At 44.3% G+C, this 23,005-nt stretch overlaps 1 long non-coding RNA gene and 1 pseudogene across 1 annotated transcript in view; both read right to left on the reverse strand.

Annotated features, from left to right (window-relative positions):
• Positions 1–23,005, reverse strand: part of LOC126184912 (uncharacterized) — a 495,668-nt gene that overhangs the window by 404,184 nt on the left and 68,479 nt on the right. The window lies entirely within an intron of this gene.
• LOC126185761 (5S ribosomal RNA) lies at positions 6,965–7,083 on the reverse strand (annotated as a pseudogene).

Consider the following 23,005-nt stretch of genomic DNA (forward strand, 5'->3'; position numbering starts at 1 on the left):
TCTAAAAAAAAATGGTTCAAATGGCTCTGAGCACTATGGGACTCAACAGCTTAGGTCGTAAGTCCCCTAGAACATAGAACTACTTAAACCTAACTAACCTAAGGACATCACACACACCCATGCCCGAGGCAGGATTCGAACCTGCGACCGTAGCAGCCTCGCGGTTCCGGACTGCAGCGCCAGAACCGCACGGCAACCGCGGCCGGCGTACCACTCTCGGAACAGTATTATGTTGAAACTGATTTGCATAACTCTTTACGAGTTAGGCTTATGAACTAGTCTCAATTAAGAACAATTATCTAAACGAAAAACGTTACTATACCAGGATTTAAAAACGGACTGAAAAGTATAAAAATTTCTCCCAGCCTCATTCAGATTCCTAAATCCGTCTAAATTGTCCTGAAAATTTCTGCTAGTGAATTTTTAACAGCTACGACAATACTCATAAAATGTAAAACAAAAAATGTGGGGCGTATGCAACAGATAACTAATGCATGAATAGTGGCGTACAGACCACTGTGCGCCACATTTTATTGGACTCTGGTTTATTTTCCAACCAGCAGGCCGCGGCGGATTTGCAGACTGATCTGTTCTCTATTTTAAGTAACATTCAAATGAATGTGGTTCGAGTTTTAAAGATTTTTGAGTTAGCCGACGTCTTTCCCAAGATCTTAGGGAGATGGTTTTAATGTGACTGGCGCACACATATTTTTTGTAAGTAGTCAGCCAATAACATTTGCCTTTACTTTTCTTTTAGCTCTTTATCGTTTTACTTGTGTTTTTATCTCATGTGTAGTTACTTTTACCCTATCTCCGTTGTTTTAACGCATGTGAGATAGAGTGATTGCGTGATTGATTCGAGTGCGTGAGTGTGAAACAATTTTCGAGATTTTAGCCACATTCATTTGTAAGGGCGCTGATAACCCGCTGCTGAGCGCCCATATGCTCCAAACATACATAATGGATGAACAGTTCACCCATGTCACTAAAAATTGTATTGCACTTCAAAGATATGAAATGCTGTATGATTTTTCAGAACAGCTACTACCTATCTCCTTGCTATTTTTTGTTAAATGCACCAAAGTTTTTCGTTGCCGTAGCTACTAAAAATTTACCAGCATAAATTTTCAGGACTATCTGTATGTGGTCAGGAATCTGCATGGAGCCACGAGATATTATTTTATACTTTCTAACCCGTTTTAAAACCGTGTTATATCAGTTTATAGTTTAAATAATTATTTTCTGCTTTATAGTCTTGTGTGTGTGTGTGTGTGTGTGTGTGTGTGTGTGTGTGTGTGTGTGTGTGTGTGTGTGTGTGTGATTTTTCAGTTGATATGAAACGTTTTGATTGCAACAGAAACGTGATAAATTTCAGGCTTATTTAATTTTCCATTCGCCACAATCAACGAATATGCAGGATGGTCAGAAACAGTGTGAAACGCTTGTAAGGGTGTTGCAGGGTAGTTTGTGCAGAGCAATAACAGTTAAGAAAAAAATTCGATATCTTGCGCCGTACATTGGACGGTTGATGACTGAAACATGTTGCCTGGTCGGACGAGTCTCGTTTCAAATTGTATCGAACGGATGGACGTGTACTTGTATGGGGACAGTCTCATGAATCCACGGACCCTGCACGTCAGCACGTGGCTATTCAAGCTGGTGGAGGCTCTGTAATGGTGTGGGGTATGAGCAGTTGAAGTGATATGGGACCCCTGACACGTGAAGATACGACTCTTGCAGGTGACAGGTACGTAAGCATCCTGTCTTATCACCTGCATACATTCATGTTCATTGTGCATTTCGACGGACTTGGGCAATTCTAGCAGGACAATGTGACACCCCACACGTCTAGAATTGCTATAGTATGGCAGTATGGCTCCAGCAAAACTCTCTTACTCTCTTGAGTTTAAACACTTCCGCTGGCCACCAAACTCTCCAGTCATGAACACTGAACAACCCCCCCCCCCCCCCCGTCGTACTCTTACCGATTTATGGACAGAACTGCAGGATACGTGGTGCCAGTTCCCTCCAGCTCTACTTCAGACATTAGTCGAGTCCATGCCACGTCGTGTTGCGGCAGTTCTGAGTGCTCGAGGCGTTATTAGGCAGGTGTATCAGTTTCTTTGGTTCTTCTGCGCGAGGAACTGACTTAGGCGTGAAGCAGTACAGTTATTAGGTAACAATTCAAAAGGAAACAACGGCACACCCATTTATCACTTCAGCACATTTGTTAATATTGATAGTGAAACATTACGTATTTACTTTATTCCAAAAGAAAAAAGAACACAGAGTACTGTACGTACAGAACACTATTGCTGCATTGCAACGACGGTTCGATGTGGCGACCACCAACGCTACAGACATTCTACCTACGAAGCATGTTCTTCTGGTACACTCTCTCCATTCCACCTGGTGTGTCTTCGATTTCTATTGCAGCGGCCAGAACTCGTACCAGCAGACCTTCGCCTGTCTCTACAGGAGTCTCATAAATTAAACTTTGCATAGAACCCCACAAGAAATAGTCCATAGGAGTTACATCCGGCGATCCACGGGGTTGGACAACCTCTGCCTATCAGTCTTTCACCATATCGTATTTTGAGATGCGTCCGAGCCAAATGTCAGAAGTGAGCTGGTCCATCATGATGCTGAAAACACATTTCCAGGCGTTAAGTGACATCAGGTGGTCGTCTGACGTAGTACACAACTACCGTACTGCAAACGAGGACAAACAACTCAGACTTTTTACTCTCTTCAGCCGGCCGGTGTGACCGAGCGGTTCTAGGCGTCTCAGTCTGGAACCGCGCGACCGCTACGGTCGCAGGTTCGAATTCTGCCTCGGGCATGGATGTGTGTGACGTCCTTAGGTTAGTTAGGTTTAAGTAGTTGTAAGTTCTAGGGGACTAATAACCTCAGATTAAGTCTCAGTGCTCAGAACCATTTGAACCATTTTTTTCACTCTCTCAGCAGACGCGCACGAGTTACACATCCGAATTGAAATCGTCGTTGAATGGAAACGGTACGTTTCCGGACATGGGTTCCTGCTCAGAATATTATGTACTCACTCCCTTCTACAAGCCCTAGAAGTTCGTAACGAGTATTTCCGAACACCCTGTATAATTGCTCATCTATAGGTTGTGATTAGCGAGTTTGCGAGGTTCAAATTATCTGACATCAATGTCTGTAGCTTATGATTGTTTCAACTTTTTACACCACAACGGACTGTAGTCCTTAATGTTTAACAGAAACTTTAACTTGATACCACTGCCCGTTCCTGAGAAAACGCGTCTTAACCAACAGACGTACAACGAAGTGATTCGTATAAGGTTTCCGTTTTTAGCGATTGAGGTGTTGAACCTTAAAAATTGAGATACATGTCTCACAGGACTGGTGCAAGCATCTACAGGTATTACTACTAGAGTTGTTATCTCAAATTCAGTCTGTAACCGAGCCACCGCTACGGTCGCAGGTTCGAATCCTGCCTCGGGCATGGACGTGTGTGATATCCTTAGGTTAGTTAGGTGTAAGTAGTTCTAAGATCTAGAGAATTGATGACCTCAGATGTTAAGTCCCATAGTGCTCAGGACCATTTGAACCATTTTGTTACCTCAAATGATATATTTAGAATATTTAGGAAGGCCTCCAAAGAAATGTGTGATGAATAAGTGAGGTCGCTTTTCTAGGGTTTTAATTTTAAGGTGTACTGCCTCAGTGTGACTCTCGTTCCTCAAGTTTACTTCTGAACAGGGTAACAAGGACGATTTATTCAAACTGATTCCCGTCTTGCCAGATGCTTGGAAAGCCTGTCGGACGAGTACGTAAGGAAGGAAGATTAGGGTTTAATACCCCGCCGTCGAGGAGGAGGAGGAGGAGGAGGAGGAGGAGGAGATCAGTGTTTAACGTCCCGTCGACAACGAGGTCATTAGAGATTGAGCACAAGCTCGGATTAGGGAAGGATGGGGAAGGAAATCGGCCGTGCCCTTTCAAAGGAACCATCACGTCATTTGTCTGAAGCGATTTAGGGAAATCACAGACAACGTAAATCAGGATGGCCGGACGCGACTTTGAACCGCCGTCCTCCCCAATGTGAGTCCACTGTGCTAGCCAATACGCCATCTCGCTCGGTACCATCATCGACAAGGTCAGATAGGGGACGGATTGTATGGGAAATCGGCCGCGCCCTTTTCTTCGGTATGAGCCTACAATAATTTAACAAAACCGCAAAGAACGTTATGTGGGTGACCGGAGGAGGCTCTGAACCTCGGCCCTCTCGGTTCTGAGCCCAGTGCGCCACCTTCCTCACTGAACAATAGGGCAAGAGGAGGGCTTTGGTAGGTTGTGTCATCCGCCGGCAGTCAAGAGTCCCTCACAGGCAGCACTCGTGCGGGCCTAATTGAACGTGGAAACCTCGAGAGGTATCCGTGACGCATTGGTGACTGCCTCAATAATGCGGTAACTACCGCTTCCGGGACGATTCGCGGTTGCCTAATACTTGGCGCAGACACGCACCCTGCGCGCCAAGGTCTGCAATCTCAGCTGTACTGCTACACGTCAAGCCCGCTACTAACTTTTTTCCTTTGTTTATGATCCTAATTTTCCTGAGTTTGTTACATTTTCTACCTACTGCCTACAAATATTTCTTACGCATGCCGGTGCTTCTCAAATGCTTCACACTACAGTTGATTCTCCTTTTACATTTCTTTCCTAATTTCGTCTGACATTTTGAACTTAGGTTACTGTTGATTGGCATCCAGAGGGAAATACTGTGCAAGAAATGTGATGTATCATTATTCATTAGTTTGCCACCATTCTGAGCAATATATACATGGTGGAGAAATCAACCAGATAGTATCTGAGCAGAATAGCGGACGTCGAACCGAGCAAACTTTTCCGAATAAACGTCTGTCGGCAATGCACCTCAGCCATAAAACGGCATTCGATCATCGACGAGTGCGCGAAATTGTGTGCATTTTAACTAACTTGTCCCAGTTAATTTCTCTTAATGCCAAAGCACACAGTTATTGAGGACTGCTCGAGCATTTGAGATGCACACGAGGTCGTATTAAACGAAGAAATCGAAGAAATTCAGAACCGTGCTGCTAGATTTGTTACCGGTAAATTGGATCATCACGCGAGTGTTACAGAGGTGCTTCGTGAATTCAAATAGGAATACCTTGACGGAAAACGTCGTTCTTTTCGCGGAACACTATTTAAAAAAATTTAGAGAATCGGCATTTGTTACTGACCGCAGAACGATTCTAACGCCGCCAACATACATTGCTCCTGAGTATCACTAAGATAAGAGAAGCTAGTGTTCGTACGGAAGCATTCACACACTCGTTTCTCATTTGTTCTGTTTGCGAGTGAAACAGGAAAGGAAATGACTAGCAGTGGTACAAGGTAGCTTCTGTCATGCCGTCTACGGTTTTCTTGCACAGTATGGATGTAGAGGTAGATGTAAATGTAGTAATTAAATTAGCTAAAGATATGAGTTTCAGCCGAGCAGTAAAGCTAGGAAAACTTTAAAATACCATTCACGGCTTGTTACGTTAGATGCTAATTTTCTGCGACGTTAACTGGATAAAGCTTGACTGCTAGATTAAATAGGCCAAAAGTAAAGTAAGTCTATCAATTTCTTAAGATAATATACTGTACTACAGGAACAGTGCTGCTGCAAGATAGTCCACTTGTAGTACTGTAAGGTGCAATGTTAGATAATCAGATCCAAATGCCACACGTTTTAATTCTTGCTGATGCACAAAGTGTATAAATGAACTTTTATTTTAACAACAACAGGGATTTAATAAATATGAATGGCGAAAAAGAAAACAGAAATTAAGTTTAAACACTTGCTTTCGAAAATCAACCAAAATCACTACTAAATAATTTGTATACCTCTAGAGACTTCCTGGCATGTTCCAAACGATTGTCGCTGCCATAACAAATTATTTTGACCAACTCTTAGTGGAGAAACTTCGGCACTCTCGCCGCTGAATTGCCGTAGTTCTATGACTGCTGCTCCATGACATGCATTTTCGATCTGTGGTTATCTGGAAAATTTTGCATAACGACCCCTGCCCTCGTCTAACATCATTAGTTTATGCTTCACCCTTCCGCATTTTATATATGTGTCTCTTACGATGAAAACTGCGGTCCATTCGTATGCTGAGACGAAAGGCCGTATCACGTTTACACTGAAATATTGTGTCCATAAGATCGAGTAACTGATGAAGAGACATCGAAACGAAATGGGCAGAAAAGAGCTCTCCGGTACAAATTGACTTACAGAAGGATAGTTTGATAGGACACATACTAAGACATCAAATAATAGTTCATCTGGTAAGGAGGGAAGTGTCTTTTGGGAGGGAGGGAGGGAGGGAGGGAGGGAGGGAGGGAGGGGGAGGGGGGGAGGGATGGAGGGAGGGAGAGAGAGGGAGAGAGAGAGGGAGAGAGAGAGAGAGAGAGAGAGAGAGAGAGAGAGAGAGAGCTTCACACTAAGCACTTTCGAGTGGATGCCAGTTTTGTTATTGTTTAGAGGTGAATGCACTTGCAGTGGGTAGACTAGCATGGAGAATTTATTGAAAACCACAGTAACAACATCTCCTACGTACAGTGACTACTACTCGCGATGTAAAATGATATCCTTTCCTAGCTTCATTATTTACTATTTATTTGTACCACACCACAAGTAAAGGCCACTCTCCCTCGACCCCCCCTCCTCTCTCTCTCTCTCTCTCTCTCTCTTTCTCTCTCTCTCTCTCCCGTCCGAACAGGCCTCGGAGGGCCCAAAGCTACCGACCGACCGCCGTGTCATCCTCAACCCACTGGTCTCACTGAACGCAGAAATGGAGGGGCATGTGGTCAGTGTACCGTTCTCCTAGCCGTTGTCAGTTTTCGTGACTGGAAACGCTATTCCTCGATCAAGTGGCTCCTCAGTTGCCCTCACAAGGGATTAGGGCACCGTGCTTGCCAACAATGCTCGCCAGACTTGGACGGTCACCCATCCAAGTCCTAGCCAAGCCCGACAGCGCTTTACTTCGGTGATCTGACGGGAACCGGTGTTACTACTGCGGCAAGGCCGTTGGCACTCTAATTTTCAAAGTTTGATTTTCTTGCAGACTAGCAGTCTTATGAATGCTTGTCACTTGATCGTATGGCTAGATGTATAAGTATTTACGTGTCACACTACAGATTCAAAAGTTCAGCGTTCAGTCCTCAGTCGCTCCAAAGACTTTTTACTCACACTTACGGCTACTTTCACGTAGTAATGATTTGTACGTGTGAAAAATGCCACGTTACATTGTAATTCGGAGTACACTTTAAGCTGTGGACTCCTCAATAACTGACAAAGTATGTCAGTTCAAAGGCCAGAACGGGAAGCGCACATGTATCACCTCCAATACAACCTCGCCTTGTAAAGCGACAGCTGTACCTACCCAGTTGTTATAGGATGATAGCCTAATTGGCCGGAACCGGTTCTTGATGCAGTCTGTATGTTTTTCACCCTTCTGTTTATTGAGCTTGTTACTTTTTCTGATTAGATTAGAGGCTTCCCATGTACTTTTACAACGGAACAGACGCAGCACACAAGGTAGCCACTTTGCACTTGCACGCGAAGATTCATAATCTCTTAAGGTCATAACAGTTATAGTACACAAACTAAAACGACAATAAGTAAAAGAAAAATGATACAATGGTGAAAACGCGTCAATGGCTTTGAGCAACAATTTCTGATGGCTCACAGCGTTAATATGGTGGACGATCGCTGACTTCTTCCAAAAAACAAAAAAATGCTCTGAGCACTATGGGACTTAACTGCCGTGGTCATCAGTCCCCTAGAACTTAGAACTACTTAAATCTAACTAACCTAAGGACATCACAGACATCCATGTCCGAGGCAGGATTCGAACCTGCGACCGTAGCGGTCGCGCGGTTCCAGACTGTAGCACCTAGAACCGCTCGGCTACTGACTTCTTCCAGTTTTAACCCTTTTAGTCAGATGGTGTGTATGTTGTTCTATCTGTAGAGCACACTATTCGGTTTTTGCAGTGCTTGTAATATAGGAAAATTATGCATGAACTCCGGTGTTGAGATGGTTGATAAAGTGATCTAGAGTGAAAGTATCGACTGTTTCATTGGTACTGAGATTTTGATTACTGGGTATACGACGAATTGTGCGATTTGTGTCTTAATCCAACATAGTTCTCTATAGGAACAGATAAGGGGATCATAGGGAAATTTATACTCTTATCAAATTCAGCAGGTTAGATGGTAGTATAAGTTGTTGTTAGCAACTTCTCGTACCATTTCACAGTGGTTAGGGACTTCGGTTAACTATCCAATTCTGTTTAATGTGTTCGTAGTAAGGCTTTCTAAATATGTCTTTATACAGATGGAAGCTGTATTGTCGCCCCATTTTAAATGTTCTCTGTATTGCATTGCATTTTGCCTGGGACTTGAAAGGGACCTATAAAGCGTTTAGAAAGTTAAGGAGAACGGATTGTCACAAGATAAAGTAATAAGTCTCACGCGAGCAGTGATTATGAAGTGTCGTGTGTTACAGGCTCAGCCGTAATATCGAGGGCGTGCTGAAAAGCTTCCGAATTTATATATGAAAACTCGTAAAGCTTTTTAAATAAAACAAATGTTATTAACATTCTACATCTTCATTCTTCATGTCTACTTATTTATTTCTCAACGTAGTCACAAAGTCACAAAAGTCGCCCTGGCGAGCAACACATTCCTCCAAACGAGAGACCAGGTTCTTGACACCGACACTGTGGAATGTTTGACTATATTGACGAAGACACAACCTCACCTCTCCTTGCACCGCTTCGTCACTATCAAAGTGAAGTCGTCGAAAGTGGTCCTTAAGTTCTGAAAACCGACGAAAATCGGGTGGGACCAAGTCGGGACTGTATGGAGGACGATCGAGGACAGTGATTCCAAGGCGTCAGATTGTTGCAGCTGGAGTAGTGCCCGTGTGTGGTCTGGGATTGTCATGCTGAGGGAGAAGACGCTTCATTTTGGACAATCTCTTCGAAATCGAAACTCGATTACAGCACTATATTTCTCACGCAGCAATATAGTTCCCGGGTTCGATTCCCGGCGGGGTCAGGGATTTTCTCTGCCTCGTGATGGCTGGGTGTTGTGTGCTGTCCTTAGGTTAGTTAGGTTTAAGTAGTTCTAAGTTCTAGGGGACTTATGACCACAGCAGTTGAGTCCCATAGTGTTCAGAGCCATTTGAACCATTTTTGCAGTATAGTTACGTCACATACCGCCATATTACACGCTACAATTACGAGGCTTCTAACGGCAGAGTGCTGAATATGTAGACATGCAGAATAAAGATGCAGTATGTTAATAAGGTTTGTTTTCTTTAAAAAGCTTCAAGAATTTTCACATACAAATTAGGGGTGAATTACGTTTCTGCACGCCCTCCTACACAGAAGAGAATCATTAGTAGGCTTTTAATCTGTCCTCAGGGTATATGGTCGTATCTTAGTATGGATGTTGCGTCGTCTATACATAATATTTTACAAGGCCTTCAAGATTACTAAATGAACAACAAATTGAGGCCAGCCAGGCCACTATTATTCTGTTTGTTTATTACCCTTCAATTTTTATCTGCCGAGATATCAAAAAACGACCCTTCGTTTAAATAAAACGATGTACTTCATTAAAAGGGATCCGAAAGTTGTCGAAGAGAGCAATTAGTGACATAACATACATCATCGTCCGTGATGAAACTTTTCCCTAAATTTGCTAATTATGACGTCGGGCGTTCCTCGCAAAGTACAGAGTTGATTCCTCGTTCCCTGCTGAGATACACATACGTCACATCAGGGTGGAAGTGAGTACTATCGTGGCCGAGCGGTTCTAGGCGCTACAGTCTGGAACCGCGCGACCGCTATGGTCGCCGTTCGAATCCTGCCTTGGGCATGGATGTGTGTGATGTCCTTAGGTTAGTTAGGTTTAAGTAGTTCTAAGTTCTAGGGGACTGATGACCTCAGAAGCTAAGTCCCATAGTGCTCAGAGCCATTTGAACCATTTTTGGGTACTATCGCCAGACTGTCCGTATTCGTCGAATGTTTGAAGTAAATAATCTATGGTTTCTGGCTGGCTTTACTAATTAATTGCAGTTATTTGCAGCTTCATCGCATCTTATTTGTATTTTAATAAAATGAAGATAATATTTTCGGTGCTTGGCATACTAGATAACAGGCATGTGAAGAAAGTAAACAATTTTTCTTTTTTATGTTGCGCAGAACTTAATTTAATCGCAAGGCAAACACTGGTCTCTGTTTCACCATTGTACTCCTGTTTTCACGAACCTGTCGAGTTCCGTTAAATTAACCATTGCTATTTCAATATTTCTGCAAATAATGATTTGCGAGCTTTAATAATACAGTACAACTCTCATCCCCTAGCATACCATCACCTGTCAAATATCTTATTTCGGTGTCATGAACCATTTATGGAAATAACAGTCGCCCCACTCTTCGAAGTAGAAAATTTTTGCAGCAGAGCTGGATGACGAGACGTAAACTGTCGGTGATAATAACTCTAAATTATACCTCAGACTTTTTGTGTCTCAAGGTCGACCAGGCCCAGTTCACCCCCCCTCCCCCGCCTCCTACCTCCCCCTCTCTCCCCGTCAATCCACCGGAAGGACGTCGGGATGTTCCTCGCTAAGTACAGAGAGTTGATTCCTCGTTCGCTGCTGAGATACACGTATGTCAAATGCAGGGCGGAAGTGAATACTATCGCCAGACTTCCCATATTGGCCGACTGTTTTGCTGTAAAGAATCTATGGTTCTGGCGTCACCTTACTAAATATCTGCAGTTATTTGCAGCGACATAGCATCTTCCTTGTATTTTAATAAAATGAAAATAATGTTTTTGATGCTTGGTATACTAGACAACAGGCATATGAAGAAAGCAAATAATTTTTTTCTGTTGCATAGTATTTAATTTAATCATGAGGCGTTTTTCTACGAGTACAATCACGTGGTGAAAGTGATAGTAATTTTTACACATGAAATGGTGAACACTTAGTTAATACAGAAATGCACACACTTATTTTAAATATAAAGAACGCCAGAATACAAAATCTATTGACACGCGCCAACTTCAATGGAAGCGGTATCTCTAAACAATGTGGACGCGGCTGCCTTACCGAGAGTTCGTTCTCAGTAACGCGAGTGCCTCATGCAATCTGATCCGCTCGATACGCTTTTGTCAAAATCAGATGCTAATCCGACAGCCATGTTAAATCACACATTTCGTTTGGATTCACGCCTGCAACTTTCAGCTTCAAGTCACGCTCTGGACACCACATTCTGCAGCGTCCAACTTTATCTGTGTCCTTTTTCATTCAAACCAGTATCCGTGGTCGAGGTTGCATTCTACTAGGAGGAGTCAGCTTCGAATCCTGGTGGTGATAGAAAATTTCACCGCCAGTATTTGGGTGGCAAGAGGTGGAGAGGTAATGGTGCAACTTCCTGATCAACAGACTACGGGGAAATTTTCTTGGTTAAATTCCTAACCTCTCCGTAGGGTCTCATTGAGTTATGTCATGTGATCATGTCCGTCAGATGGAGCCATTGACATCGGTGGCATCCTTCGCGCTATTTGTTTGGGTTACATTATGCGGCAGCACTAGTATTCGCTCACTTTCTTTCTTTCGTCCATAACAACACAACACTACAATACAATAAGCATACCACACCCTATAAGCAGTCGTAGTAGCCATCCATATCATAAAGAAGCATCCCTGATAGTTCACAACAGATCTCCGACGTTCTCCTGTTGTAGAATTGTGGGACGCATTTTACACTCGCATATTATGGCTTTCACGGGGACCGAACATCTCCCCTGCAGAAATCAATAACGATTCCGCAAAAAACATTCTTGTAAAACTCTGCTCTCTCTATTCGTCCATGAGACCCAAAAGAGAGCAGATAACAGCAACCAGGTTGATGTAAAGTTCCTTGACTTCTGCAAGGCATTCGAAACTCATCAACGTTGTCGTAACATGATCTTTCGGAATATCGAACCAAATTTGTGACTGGATTCGGGACTTCGCAGCACATGGAACTATAACGCATATTTCTTAACTAGACAAAACCATTACAGGGCAGTGTAACTTCCAACGTACTCCAAGAGAGTGTTAAACGTTCGTAACTGTTTACAACGTAGAGGAAAGTTTCGTACATTGTACCGGTTATTAATCTGTGCCACTACTATAAAATTCGTACGTCTTGTACTATCCGCCATTTAGTGAGGTCAGTGTAAACTACGCGCTTCTTGGAGGCATATTGTCAACTATGAACTCAGTGTGTGTGGAGAAAGAGATCGTCTGCAGATAACGTTGATTTTGTCGTAGTTTTCATCTACCTTTCTGTGTACATGGTGAAGAGAATTATTGTAATCAGTGGAAATACAGTGTTTTATTTATAAGTGAATATGCATGAGATAACCTTACTTTCCAGACAGTCACGAATCTGTGTTCGTCGTGATTCGTTTGAAGGAAACTGTCAAAGGTAAAATAACGACGTTTCCTAGAACTTTTTATTAAAAATGAAACTCCTCCAGCTGTACTTATTTATTTGGCTACTAGTTTCGACGTTGCGTTAACGCCATCTTCAGGCCCGTACACTTTGATGATATCAACTGTGTGTGTCTGAGTACTGGAAGTCCGCGGTGAGACCAATACGTGCTCCACATGGATGGCGGGGAGTATCTTCTTTTGGAAGAAGAAATTCTGGGTGATTTGGAAAGTGACCCCGAGGGTGCTTATCTGAATGTTCTCCATCACGCAAGTACATTACGAACTCCAGCTCCATTGCTAGGTCCTGACTAATAAGATAAAATTCAAATGGTTCAAATGGATCTGAGCACTATGGGACTTAACTACTGAGTTCATCAGTCCCCTAGAACTTAGAACTACTTAAACCTAACTAACCTAAGGACATTACACACATCCATGCCCGAGGCAGGATTCGAACCTGCGACCGTGGCGGTCACGCGGTTCCAAACTGAAGCGCTTAGAACCGCACGGCCACACCGGCCGGCGATATAATTCACATCGTACAAATTAGCAACAGTGCGTGACTTCTCTAAAGAGGTGGGGCCAAATGTTGATGTAAACTGTAGATCTGCGGTGGAAGTGCTTCTGAGCTTGTTTCCACATGAAATGATGGGAGATTCATAACTGTATGTCCCAGTGGTTACAAAGTAAAAACATCTCCATAAACAATCTGTTGTTTACTTTTGACAATTTCTTGTTGTATTCGTCTCTTACGATAGACAATAAAAGTTAATTTTGTTAAAATGTTATTACATTTTTTAACATTGTTGGGACTCAAAGGATAAAGGCTTTATTTGACAGCAAAATCCAGGGACGCAACAGGGTGACAATTATTGACTATGTTGTTGTTGTGGTCTTCAGTCCTGAGACTGGTTTGATGCAGCTCTCCATGCTACTCTATCCTGTGCAAGCTTCTTCATCTCCCAGTACCTACTGCAATCTACATCCTTCTGAATCTCCTTAGTGTATTCATCCCTCGGTCATCATCCCTCCACGCTGCCCTCCAATACTAAATTGGTGATCCCTTGATGCCTTGATGCCTCAGAATATGCCCTACCAACCGATCCCTTCTTCTAGTCAGGTTGTGCCACAAACATCTCATCTCCCCTATTCTATTCAATACCTCCTCATTAGTTACGTGATCTACCCATCTAATCTTCACCATTCTTCTGTAGCACCACATTTCGAAAGCTTCTATTCTCTTCCTGTCCAAACTATTTATCGTCCATGTTTCACTTCCATACATGGCTACACTCCATACAAATACTTCCAGAAACGACTTCCTGACACTTAAATCTATACTCGATGTTAACAAATTCCTCTTCTTCAGAAACGCTTTCCTTGCCATTGACAGTCTGCATTTTATATCCTCTCTACTTCGACCATCATCAGTTATTTTGCTCCCCAAATAGCAAAACTCATTTACTACTTTAAGTGTCTCATTTCCTAATCTAATTCCCTCAGCATCACCCGACTTAATTCGACTACATTCCATTATCCTCGTTTTTCTTTTGTTGATGTTCATCTTATATCCTCCTTTCAAGACACTGTCCATTCCGTTCAACTGCTCTTCCAAGTCCTTACAATGTCATCGGTGAACCTCAAAGTTTTTATTTCTTCTCCAATTGACTATATGAAATAAAATCGTCATAACTTCTGAACGGTTTGCGTCAGGACGTTCAAACTGCACAGTTGGCCGCGGGGCATGATGGGAGTTGTATGGTTTGGTTTAGCCACGAAGCCCACTTTCATTTGGATGCGTTCGTCAATAAGCAAAACTGGCGCATTAGGGGGACTGAGAACCCGCGTTTCGCGGTCCAGAAGTCACTTGACTCCCAATGGGTGACTATGTAGTGTGCAGTGTCCAGTCACGCAATAATCTCTGCGATATTCCTTGATGGCACGGTGACTACCGAACGGTACGTGAAGGTTTTGGAAGATGGTTTCATCCCCATTATCCAAAGTGATCCTGATTTCGACAAGGTGTGGCTCACGCAAGATGGAACTCGACCACATCGAAGCAGGAGTGTGTTGGATATCCTGGAGGAACACTTTGGGGACCGCATTCTGGCTCAGGGGTACCCAGCGGCCACTGGCATGGGCCGCGATTGGCCGCCATATTCCCCGGATCTGAACACATGCGACTCCTTTTTGTTGGGCTATATTAAAGACAAGGTGTACAGCAGTAACACCAAAACCATTGATGAGTAGACAACAGCAATTGAGGAGGTCATCGATAGCATCATGTTCCGACACTTCAGCAGGTCATGCAGAATTTCGCTATTCGTCAGCGCCACATCATCGCCAATGATGACAGGCAAATCGAACGTGTCAAAACATAAATCCGAATATCTGTAGCGACATTTGCATGTGGGATGAAGTATGTGCTCGCCGTAGTTTGTAACTAATTTACGTTTTTTTTCATATAGCTCAATAATTGTCACCCTGCAAGTTAGCTAAAGACACGTAACTGGAGTGTCCACTTCTTCCTGGGTGCCCTCACACGCCACCGATACAGAACGCTTGATAGTATCGGAGGTCGAACCCGGTTCTCTGTGTAGGTGTCGCACACATTCACTGCTCACCTACGGAAGCTGACCGTACTAATCACTATGTTACCCTACCTCTTTTCGACTGTCCCTTGCTCTCTGTTGCACTGCTCGCTCGACGCGGTACATCACGAACCGTTGAGTGACGAAGTCCGAGAGCAGCTCGTCTGCGCTGAGGACGCAACGCAGCCCAGCGCGGGGAAATCTGTTAGCAGGTGCGCGGCACGGCAGCCGCCTTCGTTACGTATTCCGGTTACGTGCCGCCTCTGGCCACGGCGTCTCGGTTTTTTTAACGTCTCGTCGAATATATAGCGTACACAAATTTCATGCTTCCCACAACAAAACCTATTAATGTATACAGCCATCTTAACTACTGCAATGTAAATTATAGCGTAACAAAAAGGTGCACCTCCGTTTTACGTGCAGTTCCATCGTTAGGTTTCTCAGGGAACGCACATTCTTTGTGACTGTTCCGGTCACCGGATCGAAACGAACGGCAGAACCGCGCGTCTAGCAAATCACGCTACGCCGCTGTTTCCCTTGTGACGAATTCTAACGACGTACCGCGCCGTGCGTATTTCATTAACGCAAGAATGTTTTAACGGCCCTTCAGATTCTTCTCGAGAAATTATATCCGACTTGTCTGTGTCCAGATGTGAATCTAAGTCCGCGATTCGTCAGTTTTTTTTCTGGCAGCTGGGTGCTTCTTTTTTTCCCTGTAATTCCACAGACACTCCGCCATTATGTACCACAGCATTGTATTAAAGTTGTTCTACGCGTGTTACAAGTCCGAACGGTCTCGGTAAATTACTGCCACTAATGAAAGACCAGTCACTTTACTTACTATCTCGCGCACACTTCACACCGAGCCTTACATCTGTTTTTGTCGTAGTCGCAGGCGATCATTGACGACTGAAATAACTGAAGACACACTTCGAATAGGTTTTACGCAGTATTCCGACAGCCAACACGGAATGTGGTGCAACCTCGTACACATTAACGGTTCTGCGGCCAGTAGCAGGTGTTGGATACAATGTATTGCAACTGTCCTCCACTGTGTATTCGTGGATGATTATTCGTGAAGAATTGCGCTATAAATATGTGAAACCTGGTGTTAGCACACAGAATATATAACGTTAAAGGACCGAAAGGTAAAAATACTGTATAACTAACGTCCATCTGCACTAGGAACATCATTTACCGGGAACTCGCTAGGCCACCAACAAACTGTCCGTCCACAGTAACAGCGTAAATGAATTCCTCGAAAATATTATTGTGTATTCCTTTCGCAATAATTTACATCTAAATAACAGAGATCTACAAATTATGTTTAGCTGTCACGTAACTAGTTTCTCGTGCTCCATTAATAAATTATTTACGTGCTCTGACCACCCTACTGTTTAGAGGCAACTGGAAAATTAATTACAAATTGTTTAGTGCTCGGGTATGCATTTTCAGTCTACACCACCAATCTAACATGCTAGACTTCTCGCCGACCGCAGACAGCGTCACAGTAGAAATGTATCTTCTTGCATATGCGCGTGTAGATTGCAGAGTCAAGATTTAAGCATCAAATGTATGCAGAATAAAGTATCAAATATATGAATTTTGTAACATATTTTGAAAATAAGGACATAAAGAGGTGATTAAAGTCTCAAGTCAATACTATTACTTTACTACCACACTTTTTGACGCTTCCAAGAGCTATACGTGACAGAACGTTGATGAAGGTTGATTACGACATGTGGCTGTTCCGCTCAGAAACCCTAATATTGGTTCTATGCAGTTCTCCTTTTCCTGTAACTCTCCAGTTGTCCTCTACATCTCATCATTATTGCTGTATCCTACTACATTAACGACCTGTCTTACATATTCGCACACAGGCGTGCCCCAGCGATTCGTTCTTTCACCATCCGTACTGCAAGAGTTTTCAGCAGCCATTCGTGTCGTTATTTGTGCCCATCCACTGTACACATTTAGTTCATTATGTTCTTTATCAGGTACTGTTTGTCATGCACGCGGTACAAAACTTCATCGTTCCTATCCATGCTCCACACCCAAGCAGAGCTGTGGCCTAGATACAGCTTTTCGGGACTCATTTTCTGACGTCGAGGTTTATATTTTTGGACCCTGACAACTGTGTATTTTTACAGAAAATCCTTTTTCGTTGTAAAATTCTTGCTACTAAATCTTTCTTTATTCTTACTTTCAAGACAGAAAACTGGTCCACGAGCCTCTTCTTCAAGTACGTCTCGTCCAATCTTAACCATGTTAACCATCAGCTACAATCCTACTTAGTACCTGTTCACACCTGGTGACCACTGCTATGTCATCAGCAACTTGGTACCATACAAATGTCTTTTACTTCCCTCACTGCCTATTCAGTATATAAACTCTATATAGGTGTTGACAATGAGCAATACCACTTCATTTTGTAGGGACTAGGGAAGCTTGGTGTCTACTATGACATTTAATTTGGAAATTTGTGGTATGGTCTTATAGGACCAAACTGCTGAGGTCATCGGTCCCTAAACCTACACACTACTTAATCTAACTTAAACTAACTTACGCTATGGACAACACACACGCCCATGCCCGAGGCAGGACTCGAACCTCCGACTGGGGAAGCCGCACGGACCGTGACAAGGCTCCTTAAACCGCGCGGCTATGACATGGAATGTATGCCAGATGTTGGTTTGTTGAAATATAGAGCTCCGACTCTGCTGGAACAAGGATGTGATCTCAGAATCTAGTGCTTTTCTTACTCGATACCTTCTGTTAAGCTTATCAACATATTACAATTGGGACAGCCGAGGAAAGGGCGTCACAATCATATTTAACATTCGTTCGTAAGGCGGCGCTGTGTGTCATACACTACTCAGAATACAATGCCTGCAAGAATGGAGACAGTATCATACGGAGTAGTAGCAAGCAACGTTTGTGTACAAGTGCCTCTTAAGCATGAAATAGAGTGTTGAACATAGTAGATAACACACTACTAATTTTAAGTATCAATTGATTTCGATTAGAAAACACGATCACTTGACTATGAACATCTGCCTGTTCACATGCTGTTCGTTTTTACCTTACATTTGATCTGTGAGTGTGGTAATGGGAAGGCGATGGTAAGGACAAACGCTGCGAGCAATCTGGTCTTCAGTAGTGATACAAAGGCAGAAAAGGCGTTGGGTGTTCTGTGAAGAAACTGGAAGGCACTCAAGAATTATATCAATATGACCAGCGTTATTTTATCTATGACGACTTGAAAACACTGTGTTTTCCTAAACATCACTGAGAAGTAAAATGCAACCAACCATATTTTTTAATAAATAATTCGTTTCACCGCACCTCGTTTCGGCCCTAGGCCCATCACCAATGAAGCAGACGTCTACACTGATGCGCCCAAATACACACATCAAGAAAATTTTGCATCACCTCGGTTCCCAGAAATCCTGAAGGCAGACGTTGACTGTGGATATTGTATCACAGACACAGTCCCTTTGACTGTTCAGAGATGTCACTAAACCCGCCCAAAGATGTAAACAACCATGCATGAGCAGCGCCTATGAGACAAGATGGGGTCTGACAGCCGATCAGTTCCAGTCATTCCACCAGGAGGGAGGTACACGGCTCGTGTTGTCTGTAGTTCAACCATGCCTAGGCGGTCAACAGCGCGGTTCGACCGCGTCCGCATTGTTACTTTGTGGCAGGAAGGGCTCTAAATAAGGGAAGTGTCCATGCGTCTTGTTGTTCGGATACGGAGGAGATACGGAGAGACAGGGACTGTCGATGTCATACTTCGCTCAGGCCGCCCAAGGGCTGCTACTGCAGTGGATGACCACTACCTACGGATTATGGCTTAGAGAAATCCTGACAACGCTACATGTTGAGTAACGCTTTTCGTGCAGCCACAGGACGTCGTGTTACGACTCAAACTGTGCGCAGTAGTCTGCATGACGCTCAACTTCACTCCCCACGTCAATGGCTAGGTCCATCTTTGCAACCACGACACCATGCTGCGCGGTACAGATAGGCTCAACATGTCGATTGGACCGCTCAGGATTAGCATCACGTTCTCTTCACCGACGATATGATGTCAACCAGACAATCGTCGGAGACGTGTTTGGAGGCAACCCGGTCAGGCTTAACGCCTTAGACACACCGTTCAGCGAGTGCAGCAAGGTGGAGGTTCCCTGCTGTTTTGGGGTAGCATTATATGGGGCGGACGTACGCCGCTGGTTGTCATGGAAGGCGCCGTAACGGCTGTACGATACGTGAATGCCATCCTCCGACCGATAGTGAAACTATATCGGAAGCCTATTGGCGAGGCAATCGTCTTCATAGACGACAATTTGCACCCCCATCGTGCACATCTTGTGAAGGACTTCCTTCAGGATAACAACATCGTTGGACTAGAGTGGCCAGCATATTCTCCAGACATAAACCCTGTCGAATATGCCTGGGATTGATTGAAAAGAACTGTTTATGGACGACGTGACCCACCAACCACTCTGAGGGATCTATGCTGAATCGCCGTTGAGGAGTGGGACAATCTGGACCAACAGTGCCTTGATGAACTTGTGGATAGTATGCCACATCGAATACAGGCATGCATCAATGCAAGAGGACGTGGTACTGGGTATTAGAGGTACCGGTGTGTGCCGCGCGGGGTTGGCCGAGCGGTATAAGGCGCTGCAGTCATGGACTGTGCGGCTGGTCCCGGCGGAGGTTCGAGTGCTCCCTCGGGCATGGGTTTGTCCTTAGGGTAATTTAGGTTAAGTAGTGTGTAAGCTTAGGGACTGATGACCTTAGCAGTTAAGTCCCATAAGATTTCACACACATTTGAACATTTGGTACCGCTGTGTACAACAATCTGGACCACCACCTCTGAAGGTCTCGCTGTATGGTTGTACAGCATGCAATGTGTGATTTTCATGAGCAATAAAAAGGGCGGCAATGATGTTTATGTTGATCTCTATTCCAGTTTTCTCTGCAGGTTGCGGAATTCTCGGAACCGAGGTGATGTATAACTTTTTTTGATGTGTGTATTATGACCACTTCCCACCACAAGACACAACGCCACCTGGTGGCGCTGCGGGCACGCGACGCTGTAAGGAATGTACGTAACCGGAGTAGAGACGAATGGGGAATAATTATACTGTCGATGCGGGTCCCACACTCATTCAAACGAATTGCTTTGACAAAGAGCGACTGTTTCAGCGCCTGGAAACGAGCATCTCGGAAACGCGAAGTATCATGAGTATCTATGGAAAGTGAAGGAAGGACAATGAAACCACGAGCAGGCTACAAGGAAAACGGAAGGGTTTAACATCCCATCGACATCGAGGTCATTGAGACGGAACACAAGCTCCGATTGTGTCAAGGATGGAGGAAGAAAGTCGGCTGTGCCCTTTCAAAGGAAGCATCCCGGCATTTGCGTGGAGCGATTTAGGGAAATCACGGAAAATCTTAATCTGGACAGCTGGACGCGGGCTTGGACCATCGTCCTCCCGAATGCGATAGACTACAAGTTGTTGGACGACCACTCCTTAGTGTTTCCATGTTTCCACTACATCGGCTGTTACTATTGCAGCTGGCACAGGATCATAGAGATTGGACCGTGAATCAAGGGAAACGTGTTTCCCGGTCGGACGAATCATGTTTCTCGTAATACGAAGTCGGTGGTCGTGTGTGGATACGTCGTCACCTAGGTGAACGCCTGCTCGAAACACGCACCGCACCGCGGGCGAGGAGTGGAAGGGACAACATAACGCTATGGGTGATATTCTCCTGGGCTTCCATGGGACCTGTGGTAGTAGCTGAAGGAACTATGACAGTTGTGGAATACGTGAACATTATTGCGGACCACCCGCATCTATTCACTGTTGATGTCTTCCCAGATGGCGATGGCATCTTCCAGCAGGATAAAGTTGGCCGGGGTGGCCGGGCGGTTCTAGGCGCTACAGTCTGGAACCGCGCGACCGCTACGGTCGTTGGTTCGAATCCTGCCTCGGGCACGGGTATGTGTGATGTCCTTAGGTTAGTTAGGTTTAAGTAGTTCTAAGTTCTAGGGGACTGATGACCTCAGAAGTTGAGTCTCATAGTGCTCCGAGCCTTAGAGCCTCCTGCAGGATAACTGTCTGTGTCACAGTTCCAGAACGGTTCTACAGTGGTTTCAGGATCAGAGTAGTAAAGGAATGGAACACATCTGAGACTCTATCGGGCTCCAGCTTCGCGACCACAAACCACCTGCCCGTAATTTAGGAAAAAAGAATGGCTGCTGCATTACGTTCCAAATGTGGACCAACACGCTGTTAAGAGGGTGGTATATTAGTGTATATTATTAACCGTATAGCAAAATCTCTCCTCAAGACAAAAATGTAGTTACGATGGAATAAATTATTCACTACAATCTTCGTCTTGTTGAAGTTTTGTTCCTCAGTGACTGGTCCTCTGTACTTGGCACCACTCCCACAGTGGCCGTGCACAATGACTGACTGTACAGTTGTCTTCAAACGGATCATCGTTTCTACTTAAGAAGTACAGAAAAGGGAGCTTCTGTGAAGTTTGATGAGTTATAGAGAGATACCGACAAAATCGAGGCTGTGAGGGTGGATGCTGAGCCTTGCTTGGATGTCTCAACATCTTCAACACTGCCCCTACGAGTTCCGAACCGGCACAGCGTTATAACGCGGCAGAAAGGTTCAAGACGGGGCACACTCCACTAGAGGGAGGAAGATTCACTCTGGAAGTACAACACCGTCCCAGGCACCCTTTCCGCAAAGATATTGCGGTAGTGGAAACAATTTTTGTTTTGTTCTACTGGACCAAGCTAGTCTCATGTCGCTGCATCCTTTAGACTGAGAAGCCATACGGCAAGACGCTCATCCAAGAGATCAAAACTCGTATCAGGAAAAATACTCGTTACGTCAGGAGAATCGATTTCGCATATCATCCCTGACTAGACGCGGTAACGAAGTGAGCATCTGAAGCAAAAGTCCATAAATCGGAAAGTTGTGTTCCATAGTCAGATGCTCTCCAGTTGATACGTACCATTCGGTAACTCAGTGCTGGGCTTGACTAGTTGACACACTGCACCTGTCCCTAAACACTGAGTGCATTCAGGGCGGATATACACACATCTGTGAGACCCAAAGCGAAGCCAGACTTGCACAACTTTCGTTTGTTTTAATGATATTACGATTACTTAGTATAGTAAACACACTATTAAAAATAAACAAAAACGACGCGCCACGAAAGACTTATCCGAACGAGACAGAAATCAGTAGATCTGATGTACATGTACAGACAGACAAATGATTACAGTGTCAGAAAAACTGCATGATTTATGCAAGAGAAAGGGCATCACAAACTAAGCAAATCAATAACGCGTTCGTCCAGTTCTGCCACTTACGCGAGCAATTCGCACTGGCGTTGATTGAGAGAGTTGTTGAATGTCCTCCTGAGGGATATCGTGCCAAACTCTGTCCGATTGGCACTTCAGATCATCAAATTCCCGAACTGGATGGAGAGCCCTGCTTATAATGCTCCAAACGTTCTCGACTGACGAGCACGAAGACAAGCAGTAGAAACTCACGGCGTGTGCGAATGGTCATTGCCTTGCTGAAATGTAAGCCCAGGATGTCTTACCATAAAGGGCAACAAAACGGGGCATAGAATATCGTCGACCCACCGCTTTGCTCTAAGTGTGCCGCGGATGAGAATCACAGGAGTCCTTCTATGAAATGAAATGGCCCCAGAACATCACTCCTGCTTATGGCGCGCGACAGTCACGTTGGTATTCTGCTGTCTTCGCTGATCGTCGGGGCTCAGTTCGAAGTGGGACTCATCACTGAAGACAGTTCCA

Source organism: Schistocerca cancellata, chromosome 4 (genome assembly GCF_023864275.1).
Source record: "Schistocerca cancellata isolate TAMUIC-IGC-003103 chromosome 4, iqSchCanc2.1, whole genome shotgun sequence".
Taxonomy (NCBI): domain Eukaryota; kingdom Metazoa; phylum Arthropoda; class Insecta; order Orthoptera; family Acrididae; genus Schistocerca; species Schistocerca cancellata.